We start from the raw sequence: 21,247 nt of genomic DNA on the forward strand, positions 1-21,247 counted from the left end.
CCCACTTCCCGGTGCAGCCGCCGCCCCGTCTGCCGCCGGCGCGACCCGGCGCCGCCCACCCCACCCCACCCCACTCCACGCCACCAGCCCGCGCTCATCGAGCGCGCCCGCTGCGTACGTCACGGCAGCGGCGGCGAAAAAACCCGAGCGCCGCGGCGCTGCGCGACGAGAAGCGGCGTCAGCCCCACAGTCGGCGAGACGCCGCCCCCGGCCGGCCGGCGCGACGCCCCTACAGTCGCGGGGCCGGCCGCCGCGGAGGCAGCCGAGGGTACCTGGGCGTCTGGTGCAACACCAGCCTCCAGCGCTTCCACTTAAGAGGAGAACACGGCAGGTGCCATAACATGATTTTCCGAAAACTTCCCTCAGTGGATGGAGAGTCAAAATAAGCGAACACGTGTCTCAGCTTATCCTTAGATACTCGACCGTTTCTGAAAAAACGGTTTTTCCACCGCGGTACGCCTTTTACGGTGTATCTTCAGACAAAAGTATGACACAGTGAACAGCATCGCGGCTTCTTAATTTCGCGCCCTCTGTTCGAAACCCGGCTATTACATATATTTTTGTTCTTCACTTATACAGGATGGTCCATTGATAGCGACCGGGCCAAATATCTCACGAAATAAGCATCAAACGAAAAAACTACAAAGAACGAAACTTGTCTAGCTTGAAGTGCGAAACCAGATGGCGCTATGGTTGGTCCGTTAGATGGCGCTGCCATAGGTCAAACGAATATCAACTGCGTTTTTTTTAAATAGGAACCCCCATTTTTATTACATATTCGTGTAGTACGTAAAGTAATATGAATGTTTTAATTGGACCACTTTTTTCGCTTTGTGACAGATGGCGCTGTAATAGTTACAAACGTATAACTACTTGCGATCACGTACCATTCCGACAGTGCGGACGGTATTTGCTTCGTGATACATTACCCATGTTAAAATTGACACAATTGCGGAAAAGGTGTTGATGTATGGCTATTGTGATAAAAATGCCCAACGGGCGTGTGCTATGTACGCTGCTCTGTATCCTGGACGACATCATCCAAGTGTCAGGACCGTCCGCCGGATAGTTACGTTATTTAAAGAAACAGGAAGTGTTCAGCCACATGTGAAACGTCAACCACGACCTGCAACAAATGATGATGCCCAAGTAGGTGTTTCAGCTGCTGTCGCGGCTAATCCGCACATCAGCAGCAGACAAATTGCGCGAGAATTGGGAATCTCAAAAACATCGCTATTGAGAGGAATGTCGTTACACGTATTGCCAAATGCATTGAGGTTGACGGACATAATTTTGAGCGTTTATTGCATTAGTGTGGTATTTACAGGTAATCACGCTGTAACAGCATGCGTTCTCAGAAATGATAGGTTCACATGTATTATCACATTGGAACAACCGAAATAAAATGTTCAAAAGTACCTACGTTCTGTATTTTAATTTAAAAACCTACCTGTTACCAACTGTTCATCTAAAATTGTGAGCCATATGTTTGTGCCAATTACAGCGCCATCTATCACAAAGCGAAATACGTGGTCCAACTGTAACATTCATATTTCTTTACGTACTACACGAAGGTGTAATAAAAAATGGGGGTTCCTATTTTAAAAAACGCAGTTGATATACGTTTGACCTATGGCAGCGCCATCTAGCTGGCCAATCATATCGCCATCTGGTTTCCTCCTTCAAGCTAGACAAGTTTCGTTCTTTGTAGTTTTTTCGATTGATGCTTATTTAGTGAGATATTTGGGCCGGTCACGATCAATGGACCACCCTGTATACCCACGTCTATAGAAGATTACTACACGAATTTTTTCACTGTATATTTATGAAACATTGTCCTTATACGTCTGATACTTGAATGTCGGATGAACGAATTTAAAAAAGAATGAGAAAACTGTCCGAAATAGTTTTCGGTGAAATTCCTGTAGCGCACCTTGATTCAACTGCAAGCGCCAGTGTTCGGGCAAGTGATCAGTTAAGCATGTTTTGTCGCAAAATTATTGTCAATACTTGAAATCTTCACCGATGTTACCAACGTTTTATTCCTGAGTAAGATTAGCACTGCTTCGTCATGCTCGTGGTGTTTGAAATATTTGTGTTTCGAATGTTACTATGATCGCATATAAGAACTGATATGAGAATGAAATATCAGAATGTGACAATTTAAAAAGATTGTAATCGCTGAACCTACTGTACACACATATATTATATAACGAATGTGTGACATGTATTGTGAAAAACTGATATAATTTTACAATTAATATAACGCCCTCGTGCCCTGCAATTTATAACGAAACAGGTTGTTTATTATTTCGTTGTATACGACTACGGTTGCTGAGGATGCATGAAATACTAAAATCTCCTAATCTGATAAAAAAATTCATGTAGGAACCCCCTACGAACATGGGTGGATGAATAAAAATATAGAAATAAAATACACTACTGGCCATTAAAATTGGTACACCACGAAGATGACGTGCTACAGATGCGAAATTTAACCGACAGGAAGAAGATGCTGTGATATGAAAATGATTAGCTCTTCATAGCATTCACACAAGGTTGGCGCCGGTGGCGACACCTACAACGTGCTGACATGAGGAAAGTTTCCAAGCGATTTCTCACACACAAACAGCAGTTGACTGGCGTTGCCTGGTCAAACGTTGTTGTGATGCCTCGTGTAAAGAGGAGAAATGCGTACCATCACGTTTCCGACTTTCAGAAAGTCGGATTGTAGCCTATCGCGATTGCGGTTTATAGTAACGCGACGTTGCTGCTCGCGTTGGTCGAGGTACAATGACTGTTAGCAGAATATGGAATCGGTGGGTTCAGGAGGGTAATACGGAACGCCGTGCTGGATGCCAACGGCCTCGTATCACTAGCAGTCGAGATGACAGGCATCTTATCCGCATGGCTGTGACGGATCGTGCAGCCACGTCTCGATCCCTGAGTCAACAGATGGGGACGTTTGCAAGATAGCAACCGCCTGCACGAACAGTTCGACGGCGTTTGCAGCAGCACGGACTATCAGCTCGGAGACCATGGCTGCGGTTATCCTTGACGCTGCATCACAGACAGGAGCGCCTGCATGGTATACTCAACGACGAACCTGGGTGCACGAATGGCAAAACGTCATTTTGTCGGATTAATCCAGGTTCTGTTTACAGCATCATGATGGTCGCATCCGTGTTTGGCGACATCGCGGTGAACGCACATTTGAAGCATGTATTCATCTTCGCGATACTGGCGTATCACACGGCGTGATGGTATGGGTGCCATTGGTTACACGTCTCGGACACCTCTTGTTCGCATTGACGGCACTTTGAACAGTGGACGTTATATTTCAGATGTGTTACGACCCGTGGCTCTACCCTTCATTCGATCCCTGCGAAACCCTACATTTCAGCAGGATAATGCGCGAGCCGGTCGCGGTGGCCGAGCGGTTCTAGGCGCTTCAGTCCGGAACCACGCTGCTGCTACGGTCGCAGGTTCGAATCCTGCCTTGGGCCTGGATGTGTGTGATGTCCTTAGGTTAGTTAGGTTTAAGTAGTTCTAAGTTCTAGGGGACTGATGACCTCAGATGTTAAGTCCCATAGTGCTCAGAACCATTTGAACCCATTTGATAATGCACGACCGCATATTGCAGGTCCTGTAGTGGCCATTCTGGATACAGAAAATGTTCGACTGCTGCCCTGGCCAGCACATTCTCCAGATCTCTCACCAATTGTAAACGTCTGGTCAATGGTGGCAGAGCAACTGGCTCGTCACAATACGTCAGTCACTACTCTTGATGAACTGTGGTATCATGTTGAAGCTGCATGGGCAGCTGTAGCTGTACACACCATCCAAGCTCTGTTTGACTCAATGCCCAGGCGTATCAAGGCCGTTATTTCGGCCAGAGGTAGTTGTTCTGGGTACTGATTTCTCAGGATCTATGCACCCAAATTGCGTAAAAATGAACACACATGTCAGTTCTAGTATAATATATCAGTCGAATGAATACCCGTTTATCATCTGCATTTCTCCTTGGTGTAGCAATTTTAATGGCCAGTAGTGTAAAAACTACATTCGGGCTACGAAGACGAAGCGAAAATTAAGAAGCCACCAATTCGTCTGAGAATACAGAGCGGTAAAAGGCACACAAATAGCAAGAAAATATTTCGAAATCTTTGACTGCCTTATTCTTCAGTAACAGTCGAGTATCTCAGATATGCCGGAACACACGTTCGCTTCTTTTGATCTCTCTTCCACCGTGCAAAGTTCCTCGGAAAATGGGTGATGGCACTTGCCGTGTTCTCCTCATAGATCAGCTCACGTCCAGTAGTGTCCGAAACTGAGCACTGTCGGAAAAGCAGGCATACCGAAGGCGCGAAGTAAGTCGGGCACTGTCGACGGCCGTAATGAGTTACCCATGAAATTGCCATATCCTTATCGAAATCGCTGGCCAATGTCCGGCGCGCTGCGGGGCGAGTTGGCGACGTACTGCACCACTGAGAGGGTACATGGCGGAGAGCCCCCGTATCACTGCTACTTGTTCCATTTCCTGTTCCACTTAAACCTAGCTAACCTAAGGACATCACACACATCCATACCCGAAGCAAGATTCGAACCTGCGACCATAGCGGTCGCGCGGTTCCAGACTGTAGCGCCAAGAACCGCACGGCCACACAGCCCGGTGGAACAATTGTGGCACGGTGACATGGCGCATTGCTATGAGAACACGAAGCCCATGAATGTCTGGAAATGGTCTCCAAGTAGCCGAAAATAACCAATTCCAGTCATCAATCTGTTCAATTGGACCAGAGAAGCAAGTCCATTCCATGTAAACACAGTCCACAATGCTATGGAGCCACTACCAGCTTGCGCAGTGGGTTGTTGACAACTTGTGTCCATAGCTTCGGGGGATCTGCACCACGCTCGAACCCTACTATCAGTTCCTACCAACTAAAATCGGGACTCATGTGATCAGGCTGTGGTTTTCCAGTCGTCTAGGGTCCAACTGGAATGGTCACGAGCCCAGGGGAGGGGCTGCAGGTGATTTCGCGCTGTTATCAAAGGCACTAACGTCGGTCGTCTGCTTCCACAGCCAATTAAGCCCAATTTCGCCGCACTGGCATAACGGATACGTTAGTCGTACGTCCCATATTGATTTCTGCGGTAATTTCACGCAATGTCGCTTGTCCGTCAGCACTGAAATATCTATTCACGCACCGCTGCTTTTTGTCGTTAATTCTAGGCCGTCGGCCACTGCTTTGTCCGTGGTGAGAAATAAAGACTGGAATTTGGTTTCCTCGGCACAGTATTGACATTGTGGGCCTCAGAATATTGAATCCCCTAACGTTTTCCGAAATGGTGTGTCCCAAGCGTCTAGTTCCAACAACCATTCCACTTCGAAAGTCTCTGGCAATGGACTGCCCGTTTATACTTTGTGTACGCCATACTATCGCCATATGTATATTTGCATATCGCTATCCTATGACATTGCCGCCATTATATGTTGGTGGAAACATGATCGTTCTTCAGTCTATTGCAAATGCCAGTTGACTAAAGAATGTCTTCTCAATCCAGGTATCGCCATTTGATTTCATGGAGCATTTCCGCAATATTCCTGTGTTAATCGAACCTGCCAGTAACTACTCCACCAGTACGCATATGAATCCTTCCATGTCTTCCAATCACCCGAGCAGTACTAAATAATGAGTGGTACAGGTATTCACTACGCGATGTCCTTTACAGATGAACTATAACGTCATAGAATTCTCTCATTAAACTGTAGTTCACCATTCACTTTTCCTACAACCGACCTTACGTGCCCGTTCCATTTCATGTCATTTTACAACGTAGATATTTAATCTACGCGACAGTGTTAAGTGGTACATCACTAGAATTACATTCGAACATTACAGGATTGTTTCTCCTGTCATATGTCTTACTTTTTGACACATTTATAGTATCTGCCATTCATCACAGCAAACACGAACCCTGTCCAAATAATCCTCTATCTCCTAGTCACTCCAACATAACACATTCCCGTACATTACAGCGTTCCCAGCAAACAAGTCTTTTGTATCTTTGGAGAAGAAGTGGAACACCGCTAACGACACATTCCTCTCTGGCTTTGCCTACGGCCTCATGGCGTCGACGTCCAACCTAAGATCCCTACAGGTTCTTCCATTTCTGCCAATCTTGAGCTTCCGGTTGCCAGTTAAGTGCGACTGTCTTTCTTAAGTCTCTCTCTCTGTCTCATCTGACCGGTGGACTTCCCCTTGTAAATTAAACTCCAGTCTGGTACATGTTTTGACCGCCTGTCATCTTTTCCTCAAGCGACATGACCAGCCCACTGCCATTTCAATGTATCTACTCTTTCCATTTTGTCACTCACTTTGTTGTCTGATGTCAAATGCTTTCTTTGTTTTTGTTCAGCACAAATTTCTGAGAATGTACGTATGGAGTACAGCATTGCAGGATCGTGAAACATGGACTGTGGGAAAACCGGAACCGAAGAGAATCGAAGCAGTTGAGGTGTGGTGCCACAGACGAATGTTGAAAGTCAGGTGGGCTGATAAGGTAATGAATGAGGAGGTTCTGCGCAGAATCGGAGAGGAAAGGAACATGTGGAAAACACTGGTAGGGAGAAGGGACGGGATGATAGGACGTCTGTTAAGACATGGAGGAATAACTTCCGTGGTACTAGAGGGAGCTGCAGAGGGCAAAAGCTGTAGAGGAAGACAGAGATTGGAATACATCCAGCAAATGATTGAGGACGTAGGCTGTAAGTGCTACTCTGAGAGGTTAGCACAGGAGAGGAATTCGTGACGGGCCGCATGAAACCTGTCAGAAGACTGATGAAAAAAAAAAAAAAAAAAAAAAAAAAAGAGCGCGGTCGGCCGCTAGTGGAACCACAAACGCACCCACTCCTGTACTTGCTCGTCCAACTAAAACCGCATATCTTGTTTCATGTCTCCAAAGGTGTGAAAATCGCACATTGTAGGGTCATTGTGTTGCAATGTTTCCCAATCAAATCGCTGAAGTGTAGCCTTATTCCGATTGGCAGTGTATGGGGGGGACGGGCTTTATCATGCAACGGGATGATACCGTCCGATAGCATTCCGACAGCCCGAGAACAAACGGCACAGGCAAGAATGTAAACATCCCACATCTCCCCCGCCAAATAACTACAAAGCTGTTCACTCAAGTTCACACAGGAGCCTTCTGCCTGTCGAGTTCCTCGAGCGTGGAACCACAATCAGTGCGCAGCGGTCTGAAGACATTTTGCGGAAACTGCGACGCACCATAAAGTCAAATCTCCCAGGAGTGCTATCGGACTTAATCATCCTGTTGCAAGATAACGCCTGCCCCCACACTGCTAATCAGACGAAGACTATACGTTTCAGCGATGTGGTTGGGAAAAACTGCAACATTCCCCGTACAAGCCGGATCCACCACCGTTTGATTTTCCCATCTTTAGCGTCGTCAAGAAAGAAACGCGTGGCCGTTGGTTTCAGTTGGATGAGGGAGTGCAAGAGTGCGTGCAGTTGTGGATCCGTCAGCGGCCGACCGTGTTCAACGAAACGGGAATTGATCGTCTCGCCTCCCAGTGGGATAAATGTTTGAAGGCGGTGATTACTTTTGAATGGAACCACTCCACGGTCCTGATGTTACGGGTAATCTGTTTCCATTTGACCGTCCCTTATACGTAGAGAGCGGTAGATCGATTGGCGGTTGGAGCTTGGGTTCGTATGTGAAAATTACAACGAGAATTGCGTCGTGCATTCTCTGGTCTTTAGCACAGCTTGTCGTCTCATATTGATACAATAGATTCACATATCTACAGAACCATCCTGATACTCTTTGACATCATTTGTACAGTGGGGCATCGAGTCTCAATACGTGGATCAGAATTCCTTAGCGGTATTTTCTAAGAATTTGAATTGTAGATGAACTGTAGAAATCCGTTCATACAATGGTGCGTAGCTTTTTCGTTGCTTCCATGAGCACTGTGTGAGCGAAACCTATGTTAAACAACGGTGCAGATGCCGCGTGATTCATATAATTTCAACTATATTCTTACAAGTAGTACGAGCTATGTTTGGATCTGAAAAAATAACTGATACAAATCTTCCTAGAATTTTTCACGATACTTCCCATTCTCAAATTGAGAGTATTTACATAACGATTCTTTTCGAGCCGTGTGGTCATGCACTTATAAATTATACGTTTTTACCCTAACATAATCATTTACCTTCGAGGAAATTTACTCAGTGTTAATTGTTGTTCACTGACTGCATTCATTCAGCGTAAGACTACTAGCAGCATTTTTTATTCTAATCTTTCAGCTTGCAGGAGGTAACTCTGCGTCAAAATCTTCGAAGCAGGAATAAATAAATGATATACCAAGTTCCACTTAGTGTTCTTCTATTAGTCAATGTTTACAGTCTCTTTGTAGGTGAGTGTGTAAATTGCAACTGTGAGATAAGCATGTTCACAGTACGTGCGTCGTCTGTAAGGTGGATTATTTTAAACGTTTCGTAAATCAAATGAGGGTACCATTTGTAGGAAACTGAATCACAACACTGTATTTAAAAATTATTTTAAGCCCATCCATTAGCCGTTGTGCAAACTATGAGATACATAAGTTAACTTAATGTTGAAATAGACTCTTATCGGGTTAAAATGATACTTTCGAGGCTAAATATTCACAGATACGGAAGGGTATTTTAATGAGGTTCATTCTTCTACGTACTCAGAGATCAAATACAACACAGTTTGCTTACAACGTTGTCATCTAATCACGGTTTAACACTCCTTCAATCATTTTCCACAGAAAATAAAGACAGTAAAGTGAGTAGAGCCTATCAACTTTGGCGTTTCATAATTTCTCGTTCTCGGGTATGAGCTTTAAAAATCTGCCCTTTGTGGAATTCGTTTATGTCAATGGATTTCCCCATTTGCAGCTTGGAATGTTGCTAGAATGATTCCTCATTCGCCTCTGATCCGCTTGTTTTGGGTATTTCAAAGCCTTTGAATCAGACAAACGTCTAGGCTTGACAGATCACCTCTCGAGGAAGAACTTTTGTTAGAGCAACGATGTTCGCTGACACCTCACAGCGGCGCCAGGCGTCCTTTGGTATTCGCCCGCAGTGGGACTACGAGATTTTGCCCACCCAGCAGGATATACTAACGAGGTGTGCTGTAAATCACCTAACCCACTGAAATAATAATTTTCAAGAAGAACAACTTAAGAAAAAGTGCCACTAAGGGAGAAAGATGTTTTAGAAGACCACCAGGAAGCTCAGTTTTGCTCGGTGTACGACCTTTCACGCGAAGCACATGACTGGATGATCGGCAACATACATTTCATACGATCGCCGCACAGTGTGTGCACTCTTCCGCCTCTCAGGGGCATAACCAGACTTAAAAGACGCCTAGTGTCACCGGAAGTGTCGATGAACTTTTACTCTCTAGCAAATGTTGCTGAAACGCTGTGCATACTTTTATTGTTCTCACAACACCATCAGTGGTATACATCTTTTGGTGAGCATGTGTTGTAATTTTTAGATTAATCAGAGTACGTATACAGCAGCAAAAGCAAAGTCCTTCGAGAAACATAGCTATTGTGACGGTAATAAATAATCATTTATACATTCTCTACACATAAAACGGAGCACCAAGAAGGAATTATTCGAATGGGACGTTAATCAGTAAATGTGATGTGCGTGTGTGGAAAAAACAAATGACTGTAATCTCATAAAAATTGGATGATTTATTCAAAAGATATAACTTTACCAATTGAGCAACACACAAACTTTTATTCGGCCTAGCATTGACTGCTACAGTTGTTGGATATTGTGCCAATTCTGTCCAATAGGTGCGTTAGATCGCTGAAATCCCGAGATGGTTGGCTTCTGTATGATGTTATTGCATGATCTCAGCTTTGCTGTGGTGTTTTCTATGTACTTCCTGTAAGAGAGTCACTCCTAGATATTTTGGAGAGTCTTTGTGGTGAAGGACCTGACCATTAATGGTGACATTCAACTTCGCTTGGGCCATTCCGTTGTTAAGCAGCTGACTTCAGTATTCGTTGGATTTGGTATCAGTCTCCACTTTTTGAAGTATTCATTTATTGTGCCTAGATCTGCGGATAGGATCTCCTCACCAGCTTCAAGAGTTCTCTGCTGGGGGGCCAGGGCCAGATCGTCTGCATAGATGAGCTTCCTTGATTCTGTTTCAGGGAGGTCAGATGTATAAAAGCTGAACCGGATTGGCGCCAAATCTGAGCCTTGAGGAAGACCATTATTAAGCTTCTCCTGTCTGCTTAGTTGGTTGCCAAGGACTACTTGGTAGTATCTCTCAGATAGGATGTTGTTTATGAGCCTGTGTGTTACACTGGCGAGTTTGTACGGGAGTCCTTGTCTCCATACTCTATCATAGACAGCTGTAAGATCAATATAAGCCACTGACGTTTTAACGTGACGTTGTCATGCAGCTTCTATGTGTGAAGTTAAGCTGAGCACTTAGTCTGCGCAGCTTCTGTTTGGTCTGAATCCTGTCTGTTCGATGGCAATAACTTCATGGATCTTTGAACAGATTCGGTTGAGGATGCATCTTTCTAAAAGCTTGTAGGAGCAGCTCAGGAGGGCGATGGGGCGATAGCTATCAGTTTTGTTAACTGGTTTACCCCGTTTCAGTATTGCTATGATTTTTGTTCTTTTGAAGGCTTCTGGCATGTTCCCTGATAGCACAATGTTAGTGAAGAAACTTGCAAGCCATCTACGAGTCCTCTTTTCCACAGTTGAGTTGATGAGGAACTCTGGGTGTATCCCATCAAATCCTGGAGCTTTGCCTTTTTTCATTTCTTTGATTGCTGCAGTGATATCATCTACAGTGAAGTCTCTGGAGTACTCTGATTTTTTGGGTGCCTTCTGCTTCGGTTTTCTAAGCTTTTTCTTAACCATTCTTGTGTGTTGCTTACGTTAGGTTACTTTGGAGAGAGAACTTATTCTGTTCGCGATCTGGTCTGGTGTTACTTCAGGATCTTTTCTGGTGGGTGGTCGACTTCCTCCCAGTTTTCTCAAGAGGTTCCACCATGCCTCTCTGCTTGTCCTCTTAAAATTCAGACTTTCTGTTTTTCGCTCCCAGCACTCTTTATGAGCTTTATCAAGGTGTTTTAGGAGTTCTGCAGCAGTTCTGCTGTCATTGGTGGTTAAATAGGACTGATACAGTTCGTCGCAGTCATTACTACAGCCTGGAATATATTCTCTTCGGGATCCTCTAGGCACGATTTTTTTTTTGCTGTTATTAGAACTGCTCCTACGGATCTTTCATAATTTTCGCCTAGTGGGGGGATCCATCTGATCACTTTATCAAGTTCTTTGGAGAATTTAGTCCAGTCTGCTTTTCTGAAGTTCCATCTTGGTCTAGGCATTGATCTGATTATACAGGAATTTGAATTCCTACGTCTATAATTACTGGCCGGTGTTGGCTTTTTGGGAATCCTCGAAGGACTGTCCTTACTGTATGTAGAGGTTGTCCCTGGGAGTCCTGTGATACAAAACATAGTTCAGGGTTGGAATCCTCGTTCGAGTCTGCAGATTTAAATGTTCCATTGTCCTTTGAATCAAAAACTAGGCTAAGGTTGTTATGTTCAGCCCAGCTTGCCAGGTACTCGCCATTTTCGTCAATATCGCTGTATTTACAGTTGCTGTGATGGCTGTTGAAGTCGCCAATATATACACTTGGATGCGAGAAAACGGGAAGAACATGAGCTGGCCAGTTAACTACTGGAGGCTTGTAGACATTTGCTACAGTAGCCTCTTCAACTTTAACTGAAACAGTCTCAATATTTTGCACTGAGTTTGCAGATATCAGATGCGCATTTTCAATGTTACAGCGTATATAGGTAGCACAGCCGTAGTTCTGGCGGTATGTAGCTCCAAGACTCCATATCCAGCCATACGTCCTCTTGGATACAGTGTTTGCTCGTTATCTGTATGAGTTTCTTGAATGACTACCACATCTACATTGTTTTCGAGTAGCGTACGAGAGAGATGTTGTTATTTAGATCGGCTGAGCCCTTAAATGTTTAGCTGCAAAATCCGTATGTTATGGGCTAGGTGTCTGGTTGGTTGGTTCTGAGAAGAACCGTTGTGAAGTAGTTTCGCGTTCATGTTTAAGCCCGGATATCTGTAGCAGATAAGTCTGGCTGCCAGCTCTGATACTCGTTTAGCACCACCTAGGGGATACGTGCAGCTTATGGTGTGCTGCGGACGCGAGCATCTTCATCCCCCGAAGACCGTGGTGGGGCCGTTGTCTGCCTGCTCTTACCTACTTCGTCCTCTTGTTTCCCGTCTTGTGAGCTACGTGCATGTATCAATACATATTGAAACAGAAGAAAATAAATGTTCAAATGTGTGTGAAATCTTATGGGACTTCGCTGCTAAGGTCATCAGTCCCTAAGCTTACATACTACTTAACCTAAATTATCCTCAGGACAAACATGCCCGATGGAGGACTCGAACCTCCGCCGGGACCGGCCGCAGAGTGCATGACTGCAGCGCCTGAGACCACTCGGCTAATCCCGCGGGGCGAAATAGATGAATGGCAGCAAATTTAGCGGCAAATGCATCTACAGAAAAACAATTCTGATGAATTCCCACTTCTTTTTTTCAGTCTAACAAGATGATCTTACAGATTGGGCATCTTCATCGTATTTAATAGCACCTCATCGCCCGGTGATCAGTAGCCTAAGCGGTACGACATAATTAAAAAGAAACTCTAAATAATCGCCGTTGAAGATTAGAAGATTTTAAAGCGGTGGTAAGTAAAGAACATTTCTAGCCTGTTAACAGTGTATGATTGACAAATGCTAATGAGTACAGCGACATTACAGCTATCTTCTCTGCAACAAATTTGGAAGGGGGCCTAGTACTTGACGACTTCGAAAATACATTTAACAGTGACAAACACAATCATCATTTCAAAACGCTGTTATGAGCACGACTGTCAGGTTTCCGAATCAACGAAGAATACGATAAGAGCACTGCTACCAACAATGATAAACAGCTAGTGTACAAAAGTTAACGAAGTTAAAAGATGTGTTCCACAAGGCATGTTGCTTTTTGTGATTATGTTGTTATGTTTAACAGAAAAAGTTAAACAGCATACTGAAAGGAATCTGCTTAACGGCAAAATTGAAAATAACAAACACCTACACTGTCATCCTAGGCATAATAGTCAGAATTAGACAAGACGTGCAATGTTTTCGAACTACAATGTAATCCTATCGTAAAGTTTATCGTGCAATGGTGAGACAAAAACTTTAGTAGATTAGAACATCTTATGTCAGGCTGGACATAGAAAATTGAACAACAAAAATCCTTGGCAGTTATTTTTACACGTTCCTTTTTGAATTGTTTTTGGAAAAATATGCTAGGTAAAACTAAATCAACAACGCAAAGACCTGAATGTTTCACAAATACTTAAGTTGGTTATTATTACCATCCTGGTAAAAACACTGTACTTAGGTAAATTTTAGCAAATACCAAAAGCAATGCGAAAACCAATGACTGACGTTTGTAGATAAATATGGCAATGTTATGTTTTCACATTCGCACTCAGTGCTGTATTGTTAAACAGTGGTGATGGTAGCTTAGGTCTAATATAAATTCGACTAAAAACGACGGTCTTGTACTTAATAACATGTTTGCAATCCATCTAGAAACACCCAAACACTGTTAAGTCAACCTGGTTGAAAGCAACAAAACTTCACAACCTAGAACCTTCGGTTAACACTGGTAGGTTCAAAAGGAAACTCAGACATGTGCATCGGTTTTACTTGGGACCATATTATTTTGGAGGCAGTTGATGCAATTTATTATGTATGTATCTGTCTTAAATATATTTTCTCTTGGGCCTGCAGCGTGGTAGATGTCTTGTAATGGTATAATAAATTAAAGACGGTAATGTACCAGAAAGCTGCTATAATTGTTAATTGTTAGTTTTTACATTAGGTATAAGTTAATGTAAGTATTGCCATACTCAGGCTATCTGAAACCAAATACACTTTGTTAAAAGTTGTTACGTTATAACTAATAACAATTATGTTTTATTGTGTGCTAGTAATTACTTCCACTAGTACTGGCACACAACAAAAAAAATTGTTATAAGTTATAGCGTTACAACTTTTAACAAAGCGTATTTGATTGCACATAGCCTGAAAATGACGATAATGCTGAAACAGGCCTATTGCTAATGTAAAACGTCCTGCAGTTAACAATTATAGGAGCATTCTGGTGCATTATCGTCTTTAATTTATGCTTACCTTCAGTCACGGACGGACTGAGGGCAAGTGATAAGAAAAATAAAATACGAAGTGCTGATCTAAAGTAGATTTGGGAATACATGTAGTTGACATAATATAAATTCAGCCATATTAACTATCGAAATAATTGCAACTTGCTATAAAGCAGTGAACGACATTATAATCAATAACCACATGCTAAATGAAATCGAACTGTATGACATAAATTGAAACTTCATGAACCACGACACAAATAAAAAATCAGAGTAAGTGCGAGTAAAACTCGCTCACCGAGAGTTCCGTACAAACTTAAGGATGGATGCAGACAGTACAGCCATATTAAGAATCGACAATCTCGACAACTTTTGCCTTTTGCCCGTATCAATGCAAGCATGAATAACAAATGACAAAACATATTTTTTCTGTGATATAATTACAAATTAAAAATTTTCGTTTTTTTCCTTTTGCTGTAATGTGAAACCCTGCTTCTTGCCAAATATCATGATTCTATGTCAATACGAGGCACCCTATAGGTTTTGATGAATGGGTTTGCGAGTATCAAAATTTGTGACATACATGGCCGTATCTGCTGACTGCATTGACTTAGAAAGTTACATTTATTACACCGCCAAGGGACTATATACCGTAATATGCAACAAAAATTTCAAATTGATACGACTACCGAAGGGGTAAAAAGGGGTGTTAACAGGCGGATGGACAAGCAGTCAGATAATTGACCAAAAAATTGTTTTTCGTGTGTTATAATTGTGAATTAAGCAGTTTCGGATGTTTAGTTGTACTGCGAAATCTTGCTCCTTGCATAATTTCACGGTTCTAGATCAAAGGAAAGTATTCTATAGGTTCTGAGGGGTGAGTTTTCGATTATGAAAACATATAACATTAATGGCTATATCTTTTATTGCGTTGACATAGAAGGTTCAAATTTTTACACCGACGAGGGACCGTCGACCTTAATATGTGACATTAATTCAATCTTGATACTTCTATCCTTTCCTGAGCGAAAGGGTTTTTAATTGTCGGACTGACAGAAGCATGAACAACAAAGCGATCCTATGGCGGTTCCGATTTTACCGACTGAATCCTAAACAGGAAGCGGCAACATCAACGACCACGCAGCCAAAATGAAACAGAACATTATACAACTGACCGGCTGCGAGTCGAGCTCGCTCACACAGGGTTCCGTACAAACTTAATTTTATATATAGGCAGGTCGTTCACTCCGGGGATCGACGATATCGACTTTTTTTTTATCTGTTATCGACACTGATATTGCCAGATGTCGGACCCTCAGGTTCAACAAGGATTTCGAGAATATTCTAATTTCAAGTTGGTAGTCGGATAACAATTTGAAAAAAAGAAATATTTTTATCATCTGATATAATTACAAATTAACAGTTTTCTGATATTTCTCCTCCCATTGTACTGTGAAACCTTTCTTCTTGCCTAATTTCGTGATTTTAGACCAATGGGAAATACCGTGCAGGTTTTTATGAATGAGTTTGCGAGTTAATAAAATTTTCTCGGGCTTCCAGCCACGTCAGGTGGTTAAAACCCCCGAGCTTTTAACCGAGCTCTCCCCGGTCATTGTCAAGTGGTAACACTGACTGCTGTATCGCCGTGGCCGCGTGTATAAACACGCGACCACGGCGATACAGACGCACTGCTGGCTGTGACGTCACTGGTGCTCTCTTCCTCGCCTGAGGGAGGAGGTTCTTAATAACGCCCTCTTCCAGTGTTGACTGTTTTATAAGCTCTGATGTCTCCGTCAGCAGTGGCAGAACACCCTTAGAAAATGGACACCGAATTCTATTCGACGAAACCTCTGTCGTTATGAAGACAAATGGATATTGGGATAGTGTCATAAATGAATCTATTGAAATAAAAACCTCTGAAAACACCATCAACATGGCGTGAGGTTAGCAGCTCAGCACAGCCTGGGACCCTGCTATCGCGATGTTAGTGGCCATGCACTTCTAGGCGATTCAGTCTGGGACCGCGCGACCGCTGCGGTCGCAGGTTCGAATCCTGCCTCGGGCATGGATGTGTGTGATGTCCTTAGGCTAGTTAGGTTTAATTAGTTCTAAATTCTAGGGGACTGATGACCTCAGGTGTTAAGCCCCATAGTGCTCAGAGCCATTTGAACCACTTTTATCGCGATGTTAAAACGGGCGCGACGGACGCGAAATGAAAACATTACCATATATGGCGGGGAAGAGAGCACCAGTGACGTCACAGCCAGCAGTGCGGCTATATAACGACGCGGCCACGGCGACACACTAGTCGGTCTTACCACTTGGCAATGACCGTGGAGAGCTCGGTCGAAAGCTCGTGGGATTTTAACCACCTGACGCGCCTGGAAGCCCGAGAAAATTTTATTAATTCATATCGCCGCGAAATTATGCATTCATACATGAGTTTGCGAGTAACAAACTATGTAACATAAATGGCATATCATTTGATTAAATTGACTTAGAAGGTAATGTTTATTACACAACCAAGGGACCATAGACCTTAGTATGTGACATAAATTTCAATTTTATACGTCTATCCACTCCCGAGGAAAAATGGGTCTTAACAGATGGGCGGATCGGCTGTCTGATAATAAATGACAAAAATTTTTTCGTGTGATGTAATAAAAAAAATTTTAAAAAAACAGATGGCAGTTATAAGAGTCGAGGGGCATGAAAGGGAAGCAGTGGTTGGGAAGGGAGTGAGACAGGGTTGTAGCCTCTCCCCGATGTTATTCAATCTGTCAGAGACAGCAAAGGACTTGGAAGAGCAGTTGAACGGAATGGACAGTGTCTTGAAAGGAGGATATAAGATGAACATCAACAAAAATAAAACGAGGATAATGGAATGTAGTCGAATTAAGTCGGGTGATGCTGAGGGAATTAGATTAGGAAATGAGACACTTAAAGTAGTAAAGGAGTTTTGCTATTTGGGGAGCAAAATAACTGATGATGGTCGAAGTAGATGGGATATAAAATGTAGACTGGCAATGGCAAGAAAAGCGTTTCTGAAGAAGAGAAATTTGTTAACATCGAGTGTAGATTTAAGTGTCAGGAAGTCGTTTCTGAAAGTATTTGTATGGAGTGTAGCCCTGTATGTAAGTGCAACATGGACAATAAATAGTTTGGACAAGAAGAGAATAGAAGCTTTTGAAATGTAATGCTATAGAAGAATGTTGAAGATTAGGTGGGTAGATCACGTAACTAATGAGGAGGTATTGAACAGGATTGGGGAGAAGAGAAGTTTGTGGCCCAACTTGATTAGAAGAAGGCATCGGTTGGTAGAACATGTCCTGAGGCATCAAGGGATCACAAATTTAGCATTGGAGGGCAGCGTGGAGGGTAAAAATCGTAGAGGGAGACCAAGATATGAATACACTAAGCAGATTCAGAAGGATGTAGGTTGCAGTAGGTACTGGGAGATGAAGGACCTAGCACAGGATAGATTAGCATGGTGAGCTGCATCAAACCAGTCTCAGGACTGAAAACCACAACAACAACAACAACAACAATAAAAAATTAATGACTTTCGGATTATTTTCCTTTGGTTGCAATGTGAAAACTTGGTTCTTGGAATATTTACTCATTCTAGGTCAAAGAGAAGTACTCAGTAGATTTTGATGAATGGGTGTGGGAATGTCAAAATATGTGAGATGGAAAGCCGTATCTTTTGAGTGCATCGACTTACAAGCTTCACTTTCGTACATCGCCAAGGTACCGTAGACTTCAGTATGTGACATGTATTTCAATTTTATACGTCTATCCTTTCCTGAGTAAGAGGCTTTTGAACAATCGGACAGACAGACGACGAAAGGACAACAAAATGATCCTGTAAGGCTCCCGTTATTACCGATTGATGTACGGAACAATAAGCATTTGCAGTCTTAAAAAATATAATCGAACTTTTTGTAAAAACGCTTCACATTCCTTTCAGGAGACAGGAGCGGTGTAACCACTGGACAGTCGTTAACTGATATTGTGCGCTTGGCAGGGCTGGGACTGTAGTAACCCCTGAGGCCGCTACGGTAGACGCGAATGTCGCAGCACAACCCCAGAACACACCCTCAACATCCGATACGGTGTCGTACACGGGATAATAATAGTGAAAGGAGAGACTAATTTCTTTAACAGTAATGAGGCATAGCTCGTTAAGAATACGTCCGATTTGGAGATTTTTGTTTTGTTTTTTAATTCTTTTTTACTTACACAACAAAGTATGTAAGTTCTCCTTCACAAGAAAAAGACTTAAAAGAAATCTTTTATGCAATATAACAATTTTACATTAGAAAAAAGAGACAATCTTTTTACTTAGAGACAAATTGCAACCTTTAAAAAGAAACAACAACACGTTATTTTAAGAAAGCTGGGAATTAGGTGCTCTAACAACCAATAAGCTTGTAAAATGTTGAGAACAGATGAGATTTAGTTCAGAGTGTTTTTAACAGAAGGAACATTTTTCACTTGCCCTCTGAAAAAGAAATACAAAAAAACAGGACTTTTTTTTAAAAAAAAGATTGTAAATTCAGAAGAATCTGAGTTGCAGAGATGCCGGACTAATGAATGCGAAAATAGTGAGCGCAACGATGGACAGGAAGGGATGGGTGGACACCCTATAAATAAGAAAAAAATTAAACGGCATATCGTTCGAGTCTTGCAGTCACGAAATCAATGACTGCATTTTCGTTAGTAGGAACTATTTCTTTTTACTTGAGCTTAAATTATATATTTATTTTCAAGTTGAGACGTTAGGCAAGAATGAAATCATTTTTTAAAATAGAAGCAACATGTTGTGGTTGTGGTCTTCTGTCCGAAGTCTGGTTCGATGCAACTCTCCATGCTACTCTATCCTGTGCAAGCCTGTTCATCCCCGAATAGTTACTCAACTAACATGCAGCTGAATCTCTTACAGTATTCATCTCTTGCTCTCCCTCTACGATTTTTACCACCTACGCTTCCCCCAGTGATAAATTGGTGATCCGTTGATGTCTCAGAATGTGTCCTACCAACTGAACCCTTCTTCTAGTCAGATTGTGTCACAAATTTCTTCTCTCCCCAATTCTATTCAGTGCCTGCTCATTAGTTACGTGATCTACTGATCTAATTTTAAGCATCTTCTGTAGCAGCACACTGAAAAGTTTCTATTCTCTTATCGTATAAACTGTTTACTGACCTTGTTTCACTGTCACACACATGTCTACCCTCCATTCAAATACTTTTAGAGAAAACTTAGTAAATCTTAAATCTATACTCGATGTTAATAAATTTCTCTTCTTCAGAAACGCTTTTCTTGCTGTTGACAGTCCACACTTTATATTCTCTGTACTTCGACCATCATCAGTTATTTTACTGACCAAATAGTGAAACTCGTGTACTTCTTAAGTGTCTCATTTCCTAATCTAATTCCCTCAGCATCACCTGATTTGATTCGGTAACACTCCGTTATCCGCGTCTTGCTTTTATAGATGTTATTTTATTCCCCCTGTTAAGATACCGTCCATTCCGTTGAACTGCTTCTCCAAGTCCTTTGCTGTCTCTGACAGACTTACAATGTCATCGGCAAACCTCAAAGTTTTTATTTCTTCTTCATGGACTTAAATTCCTACTCCAGATTTTTCTGTTTTTGGCTTTTCAGCTTGCTCAGTATACTTATTGAATAACTGCAACCCTGTCTCAGTCCCTTCATTACTGCTTCCCTTTCATGCCAATCGACTCTTATAACTGCCATCTACCTGCCGTACGAACTGTAAATAACCTTTCGCTCCCAGTATTTTACCCCTGCCAGCTTTAAAATTTGAAAGAAAGAATTCCAGTCAACACTGTCGAAAGTCTACAGTTTGCCTTTCCCTATCCTATCTTCTATGAGAAGTCGTAGGTTCAGTATTGCCTCTAGTGTCAATCATCCTGACTGTTACTACAGCTACTACTGAAAATGCTATTGTCCCTCTTCAGGAACCACTCGCTTTTCTGGCCTTTCAACAGATATCCCTCCTTTGTGGTTGCACCTACGGTACGGCTATCTGTATCGCTGAGACACGCAAACCTCCCCACCAACGGCAAGGTCAACAATTCAAGGGGGGGGGGGGAGAGAAATAACACACTTTTTCTTTTATTATTAGTCATATGGAAATGAGAGCATTCATACTAAAGTAAAATTTGGTACAAAAATGAGAAACGTCAAACAGAAAATAAAATACTTTTAATTCTAGATATTGAACAATATTATCAAGGTGCATAATTTGTTTTCGTTTGACAATACGACCTTTCGAGTATCTGTATTAAAGTTTAATTTATTTTCAAGTGACGAATAATTAAAGAGAAATATGTTTTTAATAAAAAATTATAATTCAGTATTTGTTAATTAATATTTCCGTTAGATAATAAACATAGAAATTAAATGAAAGCAAAGAAAAATTGCTACTAAGATGAACGGAATCGACGAATTCACGATTACAGGTCTTTCACGCTACGTACTCAGCTACCGGCGGCTGTGTTAGTAAGCTGGAAATGCTTCGTAGTTCACTAGTCTCAGAAATCTTCTAGACTTATTTGTTAACGTTTTTCAAGGAATTACTTCGAAATGTCTTAGGAAACTGATGGCCGTGGACTGAGCTTCAGATCTTCTAAGAATTAAGGATACGGAGGTGGGCGGAGCGGCCCATAATGTGAGAAAGATTGAAAACACTCGCCTTACATCTAATTAAGTGTTTCACACGGAAAGTACTTTGATCATCATAATTTAAGTTATCACATAATTAAAGTTGGTTCTTATACAGCATACAGAAACTTTCGACTGCTACATAAAATTGCCTGAAATTTTTCGTCTCCTTTTACACCAACCGTTTTACTTGTAGTTTTCCTAGCAATTTTTGTCTTCCGATTCAAGTTTTGCTTTTGATTTTCATTGTAGAAAATATGCACAACT

This window comes from Schistocerca americana, chromosome 3, assembly GCF_021461395.2.
Source record: "Schistocerca americana isolate TAMUIC-IGC-003095 chromosome 3, iqSchAmer2.1, whole genome shotgun sequence".
Lineage (NCBI taxonomy): Eukaryota > Metazoa > Arthropoda > Insecta > Orthoptera > Acrididae > Schistocerca > Schistocerca americana.